Raw genomic sequence first — 15832 nt, 5'->3', positions numbered from 1 at the left:
TTTCTCATGTGCTTTTTTGCCATTCGGATTTCTTCTTTGAGAAAGTTTCTGTTCATTTCATTGCCCCATTTCTTGATGGGGTTGGATGTTTTCTTCTTGTGGAGTTCAACCAGTATTTTGTATATCCTTGATATCAACTCCTTGTCAGATGGGTATTCAGCGAATATTCTTTCCCATTCTGTAGACTGTCTTTGTATTTTGGTCACTGTTTCTTTGGAGGTACAGAAGCTTCTTAGTTTAAGATAGTCCCATTTATCTATCTCTGTTTTCACTTGCTCAGCCAGTGGTGTGTCATCTTTGAAAATACCATTAGCCTCAATGTCATGGAGGGTTTTGCCAACTTTGTCTTCGATGTATCTTATGGTTTCTGGTCTGATGTTGAGGTCTTTAATCCATTTTGATCTTACCTTTGTACATGGTGTTAGGCAGAGTTCTGAGCCCATTTTTTTGCATGTAGCCATCCAGTGATGCCAGCACAATTTGTTATAGAGGCTTTCCTTACTCCACTTCACATTACTTGCACCTTTATCAAAGATTACATGAGCATATGATTGAGGGGAGATGTCAGTGTATTCAACCCTGTTCCATTGGTCTGCAGTTCTGCCTTTGTTCCAGTACCATGCTGTTTTAATTATTACTACTTTGTAGTACAGTTTGAAGTTTGGGAGGTTGATTCCTCCCATTTTCTTTTTCCCAAGAATTGCTTTAGCTATTCGTGGGGGCTTATTGTTCCATATAAATTTCAGGAATGTTTGCTCCATTTCTTTGAAGAATGTCATGGGTATCCTTATAGAGATTGCATTGAATTTATACAATGCTTTCGGTAGTGTTGCCATTTTGACAATGTTAAGTCTCCTGACCCATGAGCAGGGGATATCTTTCCATTTCCTCATGTCCTCTTTTATTTCCTGAAGTAGCGTTTTGTAGTTTTCTTTGTACAGGTCCTTTACTTCCTTAGTTAAGCTGATTCCTAGGTACTTGATTTTCTGGGGAACAATTGTGAACGGGATCATTTTTTTCATGTAGCTTTCTTCCCTCTCACTGTTAGCGTATAGGAAAGCCATGGACTTTTGGGTATTGATTTTATAGCCTGCAACTTTACTATATGAGTCTATTGTTTCTAGGAGTTTTTTGGTGGAGGTTATTGGGTTCTCTAAGTAGAGTATCATATCATCGGCGAATAGTGAGAGCTTGATTTCTTCCTTTCCTACCTGAATGCCCTTAATATATTTTTCTTGGGCTCTGGAGCGATAGCACAGCGGGTAGGGCGTTCGCCTTACATGCGGCCAACCTGGCCGACCCGAGTTCGATTCCTCCGCCCCTCTCGGAGATCCCAGCAAGCTACCGAGAGTATTCGATATGCCAGACACAGTAACAACAAAGTCTCCAATGGAGACGTTACTGGGCCCGCTCGAAAAAATCGATGATCAACGGGAGGGCCTTACTTACTTACTTAATCGCTATTGCAAGTACTTCCAGTACTATATTGAACAGCAGTGGAGAGAGTGGGCATCCTTGTCTCGTCCATGATCTTAGAGGGAAGGCTCTCAGTTTTTCCCCATTGAGGATGATTCTTGCTGTAGGCTTGTGGTAGATGGCTTTAACTATGTTGAGGAAAGTCCCCTCTATACCAATTTTGGCTAGGGTTTTCATCATAAAGGGGTGCTGGATCGTGTCAAATGCTTTCTCTGCATCTATTGATATGATCATATGCTTTTTATCTTTTCTTTTGTTGATATGGTGGATTATGTTGATTGATTTCCGAATGTTAAACCATCCTTGCATCCCTGGGATGAATCGTACTTGGTCATGGTGTATGATCTTTTTGATGAGTAGTTGGATTCTATTTGCTAGTAGTTTGTTGAGGATCTTTGCATCTGTGTTCATCAGGGATATTGGCCTGTAATTCTCTTTCTTTGTGGTATCTCTGTCTGCTTTTGGTATCAGTGTGATATTTGCTTCGTAGAAACTATTCAGAAGTGTTTTTGATATTTCAATTTCGTGGAAAAGCTTAAAGAGGATTGGGAGTAAGTCTTCTTTAAAGATTTGGAAGAATTCACTAGTGAATCCATCCAGGCCAGGGCTTTTGTGCTTGGGGAGACTTTTTATTACCATTTCAATTTCCTTGGTGGTGATAGGTCTGTTCAGGTATTCCAGGTCTTCTTGGTTCAGCCTTGGGAGTCTGTTGGAGTCTAGGAATTTATCCATTTCCTCGAGGTTTTGATGTTCCTTGGCATAAAGCTTCTCAAAGTACTCCCTGAGGATCCTTTGAATTTCTGTAGTTTCTGTTGTGAGGACCCCCTTTTCATTTCTGATTCGGTTTATTAGAGTTTTCTCTCTCCCCTTCTTTGTGAGTTTTGCTAGAGACTTATCTATCTTGTTAATTATCTCAAAGAACCAGCTCTTGGTTTCATTGATCTTTCAGATTCATTTTTGGGTTTCCATATCGTTAATCTCTGCTCTGAGTTTTATTATTTCCTTCCTCCTCTTCAGGTTGTGCTCCTTTTGTTGGTCCTTCTCCAAGCTCTTAAGCTGTGAGGTTAGTTTATTTATGTGGGCTTGCTCCTCCTTTCTGAGGAATGCTTGTAGAGCTATAAACTTTCCTCTTAACACAGCTTTTGCTGTGTCCCATAAGTTTTGGTAACTCATGTCCTCATTTTCATTCGTTTCTAGGAATCTTCTGATTTCCTCTTTGATTTCCTGTCTAAGCCACTCGTTGTTCAATAGCGCACTGTTTAATTTCCAGGTGTTTGATTTAGTTTTCTGTTTTTGTTTGTGATTTACTTCTAATTTAAGCGCATTGTGGTCTGAATAGATTGTTGATAAAATCTCTATCTTCTTAATTTTATGGAGGTATGTTTTGTTGCTCAGCATGTGGTCTATCTTGGAGAATGTTCCATGTACGCTTGAGAGAAATGTGTATTCAGCCTTTTGAGGATGAAATGTCCTGTATACATCTACTAAGTCCCTTTCTTCCATTGTTTCCCTCAGATTAAGTATGTCCTTGCTAAGTTTGAGTCTGGTTGATCTATCCAGAGGTGACAAAGCGGTGTTGAAGTCTCCCACTAGTATTGTGTTGCTATTGATGTCTTTTTCCAAATCTATGAGTAGTTGTTTTAAGTACTTTGCTAGTCTCTCATTTGGTGCATAAACATTTATTATTGTAAGTTCTTCCTGTTGTACAGATCCTTTGATCAATAAGAAATGGCCTTCACTGTCTCTTATGACCTTCTTCACTCTGAAATCGATGTGATCTGATATTAAGGTGGCTACCCCAGCTTTTTTATGGGAGCTGTTTGCCTGTAGGATTGTTTTCCAGCCTTTGACTCTGAGTCTGTGTTTGCTTTGTCTATTAAGGTGTGTTTCTTTCAGGCAGCAGAATGTTGGGTTCAATTTTCTAATCCATCCTGCCACTCTTTGTCTTTTAATTGGTGCGTTTAGCCCATTGACATTGAGAGAGATTATTGTTATGGGATTTTGTCCCATTGTTCTGTTGAAATTAGGTGTATTTGAGGGGCCTGTCCTGTCTTAAAGTAGCCCATTTAGTTGTACTTGTAACCATGGTCTTGAGTCTATGAAGTTCCTGAGCTGTTGTTTGTCTGTAAAACTGTGTGTTGTTCCTTCTATTATGAATGAGAGTCTCGCTGGGTAAAGTATTTTTGGAGAGGCATTTATTTCATTGAGTTTTTTCACTATGTCCCACCACTGTTTTCGGGCCCTGAGGGTTTCATTAGAAAAATCAGCTGTGAATTTTAAGGATACTCCTTTGTAAGAGATTTCTTTCTTTGATCTTGCTGCTTTTAGAATTTTGTCTCTGTCTAAATTTTTGGTCATTTTGATCAGGATGTGTCTTGGGGTATTTTTGTTTGGATTTCTTCTAGCTGGTACCCTTCGGGCCTCCTGAATGTGGTCACAAGTTTTCTTCAGCTCTGGAAATGTTGTAGCAATGATGTCTTTGACAGTTTCTTCTTCATCAGGGTTTTCTTCCTGTCCCTCTGGGACTCCAATAATTCTTATGTTACCCCTCTTGGCTTCATCACGATCTTCTCTTGCCATCTGTTCCCGAACTGTGAGTCTCTTTTCCATTTTCTACTCTTTTCTGGCGAGTCTCTGAACTTCATCTTCGAGCTCACTGATTCTGTTCTCAGCAGCTGTTACTCTGCTTCTGAGGCCTTCCACTGAAGTTTTCAATTCGCCTACCAGGGTTTTCAGGTCCGACATTTCCGACTGCATTTTTCTCATTTCTGCCTTCAAATCCTCTTGTCTTTTATTGGCATTGCTTTCCATTGTTTCTTTTAGTTCCCTAAGCATCCTAAGTAGCTCCCTTCTGAATTCCTTGTCAGAGAGGTTGTCTAATACTACAATATTGTTGGTGTCTTCTGGGCTAGCCTCTTCAATAAGAAAGTTTGGTGGGCTTTTGCGTTGCTTTACCATTGTGAACAGTGTGCTTTAGTCCTTCACGTTCACTGTTACTATTCTGGTTGAGTGAGGAGAGAGTTCCCGGATCCGTTCAGCTTTGTTGCTGTGGGATCTGATGTTGCCTCAGTTCCCGTCCCGCGCAGGTCAAGGGAGATAACCGGCAATTCTAGGGTATCGAGCTAGCTGTGCATTCCCTGGGGGAGTCCCAAGCCATGGGGCAGGCTGTTCCTGGTTGAATGAGGAGAGACTGCCAGTTTTATTGCCGAACAGTGGGCCTCGGTTCCCATCTGGCACAGATTATACTATTCCCTCTTATAGTGGGAAAGGATTATGGATAAGGTTTTGTCGATGGTAGGCACCCTTCTATGTTTTTGAGTTTGACGTTCTTCTCAGTCAGGCATTATTCTTTGTTTTATAACCGACATTGAGTGAAACTTTTGGAGGAGGTGCTGTTTGATACTGAGCTTATACAGCTGTTTTCAAACAGGTCTTTGTTGGAACTTGAGTAGGCGAGTGGGCTGGAGGGGAGGGGCGGACGGACTGGTGATCGGTCCCCCGGAGCTGGACGGGCACTTTCCCCACTGGGCTTCAGGCGGGAATCTGAGGCGCGGCTAGGGGGGCAGGAGCACTTCCCGGCTGGACGCCCCCAACCCACCTGGAGGGGAGGGGTGGACGGACTGGTGGCCAGTCCCCCGGAGCTGGACAGGCACTTTCCCCACTGGGCTTCAGACAGGAATCTGAGTCGCGGCTGGGGGGGGCAGGAGCACTTCCCAGCTGGATGCCCCCGACCCACCTGGAGGGGAGGGGCAGACGGACCGGTGGTCGGTCCCCCGGAGCTGGACGGGCACTTTCCCCACTGGGCTTCAGGCGGGAATCTCCAGTTTTTATATTCTTAAGTAGAAATTTTGAGTAAGCTAGTAGGAATTGCAAGGAGTTTTAGTTTTGTTTTGTTTTTTAATCACAATTACCTTTTCCATTTTAATGAGATTTCTCTTAAGGCTACAGAGGTAATAAGTGGAAAGATGGAACAAAAGAATCAAAAACATATTATGTTTCTACTACAAGTTTGGTACTATATTTGACAAATCTGTTATCTCAACAATTTTTTAAAAAGTCACATATAAGGATGCTTATGAGAGTCATGAGAGAGACTAAGATAAGAGTTAAATAAACTGAAAAATCATCTACCATTTAGGAAATATGCCTCGCCCAAGCCAATGTCCAATTAGGGCTAGAACCATATACAGAATTAATGATTTACTAGTTCAAGTTGATTGTTCTTATTTCCTGTTTCTCTCTTTCCACCAAATCCCACCCATGCCAATTCACTCATTTAATATAATCTAGTGAGAAGGGACTATTATTCTTCTCCAGCCAAATGAAATAAAAAAAATTGGTATACAAACTGTAACACAAAAGACTTCAGTAAGATGCAAAATGATTCCCAGGTACCAGCATCAATTTGCTATGAGAGAAAGGCAGGAGATAGACCTGTCTGATCGGTTTTAAGATATTGAGGCATAGTAGACTTGCCTAAAGGAGAGTGTTTTATGAAACATTTGTAGCATCTATAGCACATACAGAAAGAGGTCGGGGGCTCTTTGTGGGCACACTCAGAACCATTTGCCTGGTCCATGGGTTTCTCCTCCTCATAGCTTTACTTGTATGACAGTAATAACAACAAAGAAAAGATGGAAAGGATAAAAGTAAAAGATGTTTAAGTAAGTGGTTTCAAGTCACATAATGTAGCTGCCAACTGGTAGGAAAAGGTTTCAAACTCAAATATTTTGTTCCTACAGTTCTGACCTTGTATCTTTCTGCAGTGTTGGCTATCTGTGAAGTCTGTGCCATAAGTGAAATGACAAGTATTCAATAGTAATGCAATTTTGAAAGAGATGTCTGGCCAATGCTGTATTTTAATGCCTATTGAGAAAAAGCAAAACGTCAAAATATTTCCAATAGCACCATAAAGCATTTGTTAGAAATAGCTTATGTGACATGAAATAGATGGCGGTGGTCAGGCTGTGTACCACATTCCAGGGCTTATTAGGTAGGAGAGTTTGTCCTGGGTCTTGCAGATGACCAGCAAGGTTGGGCAGGATGATCCTGATGTTCATCTTTGGTCTCATTTTTGTTTTGTTTTGCAATTTGCATTAGAAGTTAGTGTCTAGGCAAAACTAAAACTGGAAGGAAAAGAAGCCTGCAGAGACTGGGGAAAGATAGCACTGATTATCAAAACCACACAGTTTCTAAGCAGCCTTTATCTAGCCCCTCATTTTCCCTGCTAACAGAAATTCAGGACCTCTTGGTAACTGACAAGTTCAAGGTAAGCAGAAAGAGAATTACACAGCTCATTTAATGATATATTTTTCTCTAAATCTCCTATCTGCTATGAGGACTGGGAAATGTAAGAGGAGTACACAGAGTTATCAGCAGCGAGACTGGCAAAACAGCTTCAATGCTCTTTCTGCACAACCACTAGCAACTCACAGGAGGAGCGATAGCACTGTGGGTAGGGCTTTTGCCTTGTACGCAGCCAACCTGGGTTCGATTCCCAGCATCCCATCTGGTCCTCTAGTGATTCCTGAGTGCAGATCCAGGAGTAACCCCTGTGCCTCCCTGGGTGAGAAGCAAAAAAAAAAAAAAAAAAAATTTTTAAAATTTAAGAAAATTTTACAAACTCACAGGAAATAAGCAATTGTACATTTTATATTTTTATTAAGTATAAATTTTAGACACATAAAAATCAACAAAACAACAAAAAGACATTTTGTTTATGTTTTTATTGTCTCCCAAGCAGTGCTAAAAGTTCCCTTTCATATCTGCCTCCCACCCCTACCCCTCCACTCCCCACTCCCCCCAGCAATTATCAGCTTAAGGGACTGGTGGTTCAGTGAAAGGGTTACTTGAGGTTACTTTTTTGCTTGGACCCTAAAGTGCCAGAGACTGGGGACTGAAGCAATAGCACAGCAGGTAGGGCGTTTGCCTTGCCAGCAGCGGAGATTCCCAGCATCCCATATGGTCCCCGGAGTACCTCGAGGAGTAATTCCTGAGTGCATGAGCCACAGTAACCCTTGTGCATCGCTGGGTGTGACCCAAGAAGAAAAAACAAACAAACAAACAAACAAATAAAGTGCCAGAGATTACCTGAGGCTATGAAGGTGGTGCCTGGCTTTAATCCCAGTAACTCTCTTTTCAACTCTTTTTTTATGCAATACCTAGGAAAAAGAGTATGTATTCCTATAGTCAATGCTGCCTCAGTTCTTTCTCATTGTTTGTGAGCTGTTTGGCCATTAGAAATAATCAGTGCAATGACAGAAAGTTCAAGTACTTCACAACTATTTTCCTGAGTTTATTGACTACTAACTAAACACATGTTCGAAAAGTGCTAAATGAAATCCTATTTACAAATTATGAAACTAAATGTTTTTCTTCGACATATCTCACATTGCTCTGTATTTCAGGAAAATTTCCCATGACCTTTGGAGTCCCCTTCATTTGCTCACTCCCATACACCCTTCTTTTGGGATGTAAGACAATCTGGTTGAAGGCTAGCATGTAAGGATCCAGTGGCATGTTCAACAAAGCCGTTATTTTATCAGGAAGAAGTAAAAGCTCATTTCAGAAACTGAAGCTTCTCAGGAATGAAGTAAATGGTAGACATGCCTATCAGAAAATTACCACCATTGTGCAGTTAAGAGATAGGAATTAACTAATGTTTCTAAAATGCATGATTTTTAGATCAAGAATTTCAGCAACTTGATGCATTCAAAATGGAGAACAAAATTTAAAACGTATTGCCACCTATGAAGTTTTTTTTTCACTAAAAGAACAAGGAATATGTTTAAGTTATCATATTTACAGCAATTTGAAGATATCCCAAGAAAGAGGATTCCATTTCAAGCTGCTGACACCCCAAAGAGGTTAAATTTGGTTTAATTTTGATTGCTATTTAGAGTCAGACACAGAAAATTAATTAAACCCAATACTCAGTAGATTTAGTTGCTATTAAGGAATATTTGAAATCTGATTTAATTCATGGAGTAAATGATGGAAAGAATAACAGTCTGATTTTTCAAATAAAGCAAAATATATTATTTAATTCACTGGTAAGTGTTAAGTTCTAAGTGAGTCAGAAACATAAACAGTCACAAGTGGAAAAATCAATTAAAAATGCACACGACCCACAATAATTATTAAATCCAGTGACAATGGTAAATATTTCAGTGAAATAAGTGACATAACATCCGAGCTTTCACTATTTAATTGCCTAAATCCATCCTGTCTTCTCAAACTATCCAGTGCCTGTTCTTTTTCTTCTCATCCTTTCCTGTTTGTTACTTCTTTCTTTCCTTTAATAAACACTGTAAATAGATTTACTTCTCTCAGCTAATGTAAAAAAACTAAAATTTTGATCATGAGGGAAATGATTAAAATTTTACCCACTTATTTGGACTTGACATGATGTTTGTTGTATTTTAATGTGTTATTCCATGTATTTTCACCCATATTATCATATTCTTGTTTTAAAAAATTGGCTTACAAAATATCTCTAAACCTCTTTCTAAATGTACATGCTCAGATTTCTGGAATGAGTCTCCCAACATTATCAGTGTTAGAGTTCACTGCACTCAATGCATTTTATCTTTGTCCTGCTATTTCTGCAACTAATACTCTGAGTATTTGCCTGACAGAACAAAATACACAAAGGTTCAGAATTTGACACCTAATTTTCTTTTAAATTTTCATGAAGTTATGGGTAAAACTTCTATAAAATCCTATGTATACAATTTTCATTTTTAAACCTTTGGATCTGAAATGTGTAGCAATGTTTAATTTTATTTTATATTGTGAGACTATATGCATAGAGTGTAAATTTTCTTTAATATCAAACATTGATAGATGATTATGGATTTCTTAAAGATTGATTTATAAAATTCTTAGCTATTAGGACATTAATTTCTATATACTATTCCCTCCAGTACCTAGATACTTCTATCATTGTATACTTTATTTCAACCACTAACCAATACTAGAAAGGTTGGAAAGCTCCCATATACATCTACAGAATCCTCAGTGTTCCTTTTTATTCTGTTTTTGGCCCCATAACAGATTATGTCTCAGTGGGATCCCTTGCCAGCCTCCTTAATATTGTTTTGACTGCTTGTCAGGATCAGAAGACAGAAAAGAACCAAAAATGAGATATTTATCCTTCCTTGCATGGACCTTTCATTTTTTTGTCCTAATGTGGGCTGATAAACAATCAGGGTGAGTGTATTTTTTATCCTTTGACTATTTTAAATGTGATTACATGCTGTGTCCTAAAAAAATTGAAATCTTCAAAAACAATATGTCAAATACATGGGGTAAAATAAATTGAATATTTGAGGAAATAAAAAGAGTCAAAGAGAAAAATCAAAGAAAAAAGCTATAAAAAAGAAAAAAAATTACAGAACAAGAACACCAAGAGCAAATTTCTATGACCATCTGAAGAGACTCTAATGTATTAAATCATTTCTTCAAACATATTGGAATCAGATGAAAACTTTTTTTCCATGAAACTTTGATGATCTCTCAAAGCATCACAATTTTACTGTCTGAGCTTGCTGAGAGAAAATTTTAACATTTGTCTACCAGTGATAGTTTGAAGTAATAGATGTGTCTGTTCTTGCTATAAGTATATCTAAAGTTTTCACATATTTGCTGGCCATCACCAAAATACTCAGAAAATATTTTGATTAAAGATATATTGTCAAAAGGAAACAAAGACACTACACAAAAAGAAAACTACAGGTCGATATCCCTGATGAACACGGATGCGAAGATTCTCAACAAAATACTAGCAAATAGAATTCAACAACTCATCAAAAAGATCATACACCATAACCAAGTGGGATTCATGCCGTGGATGCAAGGATGGTTTAACATTCGGAAATCAATCAACATAATCCATCATATCAACAAAAGAAAAGATAAAAATCATATGATCATATCAATAGATGCAGAGAAAGCATTTGACAAGATCCAGCACCCGTTTATGATGAAAACCCTCGCTAAAATGGGGATAGAAGGGACTTTCCTCAATATAGTTAAAGCCATCTACCACAATCCTACAGCAAGCATCATCCTCAATGGGGAAAAACTGAGAGCCTTCCCCCTAAGATCAGGGACGAGACAAGGATGCCCACTGTTTCCACTACTGTTCAACATAGTGCTGGAAATACTAGCAATAGCGATAAGGCAAGAAAAAGAGATTAAGGTCATCCAAATAAGAAAGGAAGAGATCAAGCTCTCACTATTCGCAGATGATATGATACTATACTTAGAGAACCCTAAAACCTCTACCAAAAAACTCCTAGAAATGATAGACTTGTATAGTAAGGTTACAGGCTATAAAATCAATACCAAAAAGTCCATGGCTTTCCTATATGCAAATAGTGAAACAGAAGAAAATGACATGAAGAAAACAATCCCATTCACAATTGTACATCAGAAAATCAACTACCAACACCCAAGAACAGCTGTGATAAATACAAGGTTGTTCACTCGATGGCTTAGAGGCCAGTTGCACACTCTAGGGGTAAAGGCAGCTCAGATATAGAAGGGAGGACCAAATAAAGGGTTCTGGGAAGATCTGCCCAGGATGGGAGATGCCTGCTGAAAGTAGTCTATGGACCGAACATGACTGCCACCCAATGTCTCTTCTGCAGACCACAGCATCCAAAACCAGAGATAGAACAAAAGGGAGTGCCCTGCCACAGAGGCAGGGTGAGATGGGGGATGGAGGGGTGGGAGGGATACTGGTAATGGTGGGGGTGGAGAATGGGCACTGGTGGTGGGATGGGTACTCGATCATTGTTTAACTGAAACCAAAGCACAACAACTTTAAGCCTACAACTGTACCTCATGGTGTTTCACTAATAAAAAAAGAAAGTAAAAAAAAGATATATTGTATAAAATATATGTATTTAACAAATTCTGCATTGAAATGATCATAGAGAGGCAGAACTATGGTATAGAATTATCATACAGGGCCAGAGAGGTCATACAGCAGATAGGGCACCTACTTTGCATGCAGCCCACCTGGGTTTGAGCCCCAGCTCTCCATGTGGTCCTCAAACATCATCTATAGTAATACCTGAGTGTAGAGTCAGGAGTTATCCCTGAACATTTCCAGGGAGGACCCAAAAACAACAACAACAAAATAATTGCCATATAATTTTTCCTGTTTCTTTTCTAATATATATATTTTATTATATAAATATATTTTCCCATAATTGAGGTAACATACTTTGCAATCATGTAAATTGTTATACATTTGCTCGAGTAAGTAAAGGCCCTCCCGTTGATCATCGATTTGCTCGAGCGGGCCCAGTAACGTCTCCATTGGAGACTTTGTTGTTACTGTGTTTGGCATATCGAATACGTCACCAGGAGCTTGCCAGGCTCTGCCGTGCGGGCGAGATACTCTCGGTAGCTTGCCGGGCTCTCCGAGAGGGGCGGAGGAATCGAACTCGGGTCGGCCATGTTGGCTGCGTGCAAGGCAAACGCCCTACTGCTGTGCTATTGCTCCAGCCCTGTTATACATTAGACATACAAAACTACTACACCATAGTGCCAGGATTTCTGATACTCTCTTTAGTTCCTTCTTGCCCCATATCTTCACATACCCCGTCCATACTTAGTAATCTTGTAGTCTGAGTATAAGGATCTGTTTTTATTGAAAATTGTCAACTCCCCTGCTATTTTTTGTTTACCTACCACATAGTGAGATCATCTGTTTTTTTTTTCTCCTGACTTCTTTAGATGGTGACATGACACTCCCTACTTCCATCCAAGTTGTAGTAAGTTGCCATAGATTTAAATTAAGAAACCTAAAAATAAATTACCCTTAGAAAACATCTCTAATTACAACACAAGCAGTTGGTGGCACAAATCTGGACAAATATTACCTCTATTAAAATATAAGTTCTACTCATCATCTTTATAATAAGGCTATTATGTAAGGACTTTATTTGAAGTATGTTAAGTCCTGTACAATGTAGAGTAACATGAGAAGTAGTAACTGAATCAACCACAGTTTAGTAAGACAGAGCAAACATTTTTCTTTACATTTAGAATTTTTAAGACTGATATGTAGAAAAGTAAGATGATATCCTATACCATTTTCTTGTATATGGTATATAGTGGAGAGAAATAAGGAGGTCTCCCTACTTTTGTCTAGAATCTGTTCACTGTAGACAGAAGAGAAAAGAAAAAAGAGCTGAGTGTATAAATGCAAGTGATCAAGCTTCAGAAAGAACTTTACAAACTATTTCGTGCAATAATCTATTATTTAACTACTAAAATAATATTTTAGAGAAAATTAAATAAATAGTCGCGTGGCCGCGAATGCGGCTGCGCGCTCCCGGGAGCTTGTTGTGATAATCTTTGGATCCTGGCCTTTGTTGGGGTTACACGGCAGTTGGAGGGTGTAACTGTCTAGCTACTGACAGGTCCAGTCCCAAACCGTGCAGGCTTAGAGATCTCAGTCCCGGGTCCCACACACCTGGGTTCCTCTGCCAGTTCGGTTATGTCTGAGGCTTATCCAAGTGTGTGGAGAGTGGCTCCAGTAAGGCCTTGGTTGGGGCCTGGAAGTCTTCAGCTGTTGGGCCCTGGCGAGGATAGTCAGACACAGGGTAGGAGACTCTGCCTTGTGCTCTCCCGGGAGCTTGTTGTGATAATCTTTGGATCCTGGCCTTTGTTGGGGTTACACGGCAGTTGGAGGGTGTAACTGTCTAGCTACTGACAGGTCCAGTCCCAAACCGTGCAGGCTTAGAGATCTCAGTCCCGGGTCCCACACACGAGAAGACATCAATCCCATCATGCTGTTTTCGACACTGGAGAAGAACTGTTCCTTGGAACATGTGATAAAAGAGGCGTCGGTGGTGTCGGTATCCTTGTCAACACAAACTTAGTCACAAGCATTGATTCATTTGAATGCCTAACAACCCGAATCGGACGATTACACTTGAATAAATGTGGCTCAGTACCGGCAATTTCTATCTTTGTTGTCTATGCACCAACATCCAGTTATGGTGAAAAAGAAACTGAGAAATTCTACATGGAGCTGGAGAAATTCTATAAAGAAGATCACACCTTCTACAAGATCATTCTCAGTGATTTTAATGCCAAGATAGGACCAAGAAGATCAGTCGATGAACTCCACATCGGAACCCATGGCCTGGAATGGAACGAACAGGGTGACAGACTGTCTGAGTTCATCATGTCAACCAAAACCTTCCATGGTAACTCACAATTCCAAAAGGCTGAATCTAAACGTTGGACATGGGAGTCTCCCGATGGACGGTTCCACAATGAAATAGACCACATCATATTCAATCGGCGGTTTTGCCTAACCGATGTTGCTGTTGTCCCAAAATTCCAAACGGGATCAGACCACCGTCTTCTTCGTGCAAAATTCTACCTCACAGAACGAGGAGAAAAGAATGCAAGGTTTAAGAAGAAGACTCCCAGAACAACCACCAACTGGGAACTCTTTGGCTCTGTTGCAGCAACATGGGAAGACGCCGTCATTGACAACATTGATGAGGAATACGATCGAATGATTCAGCACCTCCATGATTGTGCAAGGAATGCCAAGAGAGAGATAACCACAAAAAACCGTCTTTCTTCGAACACTCTTGAACTTATTCTCCAACGTGGCGTGGCACGTGCCTCAGGCAACCACAAGCAAACGTCCGAACTGGCAAAACAGTGCAGAAAAGCCATCAAGGATGACCTCAAAAACAGGAGAGCAGCAGTACTGGTAGATGCAGCAGAAGCTGGGAAAAACATTCGTAATGCCCGCCTGTCCTTCACCAACTACAAAACCAAGATGACTGCCCTCCGACATCATGATGGATCTATCACATCTTCCAGAAGGGCAATGGAGAAGATTATTCATGACTTCTACTCAGATCTTTTTAATAGCCACATCCACTTGCCCACATACCACATACCACATGATGGATATGTCGTTCCCAATGTTCTCCTTTCCAAAATCCAACATGCCATCTCGTCGATAAAGAAACAAAAAGCACCTGGCCCAGACAAGATCAGACCTGAACACCTGAAGAACTTACCATCAGTACTCATCAATACATTAGCTCGACTCTTCACACGCTACCTGTCTGAATGCAAGGTTCCATCCCAATGGAAAACCAGCAAGACTGTACTACTATACAAGAAAGGAGACATCCACGACATTGGCAACTATCGCCCAATCTGCCTATTGTCTGTCATCTACAAACTATTCACTCGAGTCATCCTGAATAGGATTAGCAGAACACTAGATGAAGGACAACCATGTGAACAAGCTGGATTCCGAAAAGGATTCAGTACCATTGACCATATCCACACAATAACCAAGCTCATTGAGGTATCTCGGGAGTTCAAGAGGCCGCTCTGTCTAACGTTCATTGATTTAAAGAAAGCCTTTGATTCTGTTGAGACGGAAGCGGTCATGGAAGCCCTAGCCAATCAGGGCGTACAAACTCAATACATCAGGATCCTTCGTGAGCTCTGTTGCGGATTCACTACCAAGATCTCACCATTCTACAAAGAAGTAATCATCCATATCAAGAGAGGGGTTCGGCAGGGTGATACCATTTCACCAAAACTCTTCAGTGCCACCCTCGAGAACATCATGCGAGGACTAGAATGGGAAAACATGGGAGTGAAGATAGATGGTCGGCAACTACACCACCTCCGCTTTTCTGATGACATCGTTCTAATAACACCAAACATCAGCCAAGCGGCACAAATGCTTGCGGACTTTGACCGTGAGTGTGGAAAGGTCGGACTACAGCTGAATCTTACGAAGACAATGTTTATGAGAAACAGCCTTGTTCCTGACGCTCCATTCGCTCTCAACGGAACCACCATCTCCGAATGCAACAGTTATATATACTTAGGTCGAGAAATCAACATGATGAATGACCTGGCACCTGAGTTACGCAGGAGGAAGAGAGCGGCTTGGAATGCCTTCAAGAGCATTGAAGAAATAACTAAAAGGACAAAGAACCTCCAGCTACGAGCACATCTCTTTGATTCCACTATTCTTCCTGCATTAACATATGCCTCCGAGACCTGGACCCTATGAAAACAGGATGAGAACACTATTCGGGTCTCTCAAAGAGGAATCGAAAGAACTATGCTTGGAATATCACGATTCACTCAAATGAGAGATAGAATCCGGAGTTCTGATCTTCGTCAACGCTCAAGAATCAGGGATGCTGTCTCATTTGCCAAGACATCAAAAATCAGATGGGCTGGACATGTAATGAGGTTTACAGACAACCGCTGGACTAGAGCCATTACTGATTGGATTCCACGAGACATCAAAAGATCACGTGGACGCCCACCTATAAGA

The sequence above is a fragment of the Sorex fumeus genome, unplaced genomic scaffold, assembly GCF_029834395.1.
Source record: "Sorex fumeus unplaced genomic scaffold, SorFum_2.1 ptg000035l, whole genome shotgun sequence".
In the NCBI taxonomy this organism is placed as follows: Eukaryota; Metazoa; Chordata; class Mammalia; order Eulipotyphla; family Soricidae; genus Sorex; species Sorex fumeus.
This window is presented reverse-complemented; position numbering follows the sequence as displayed.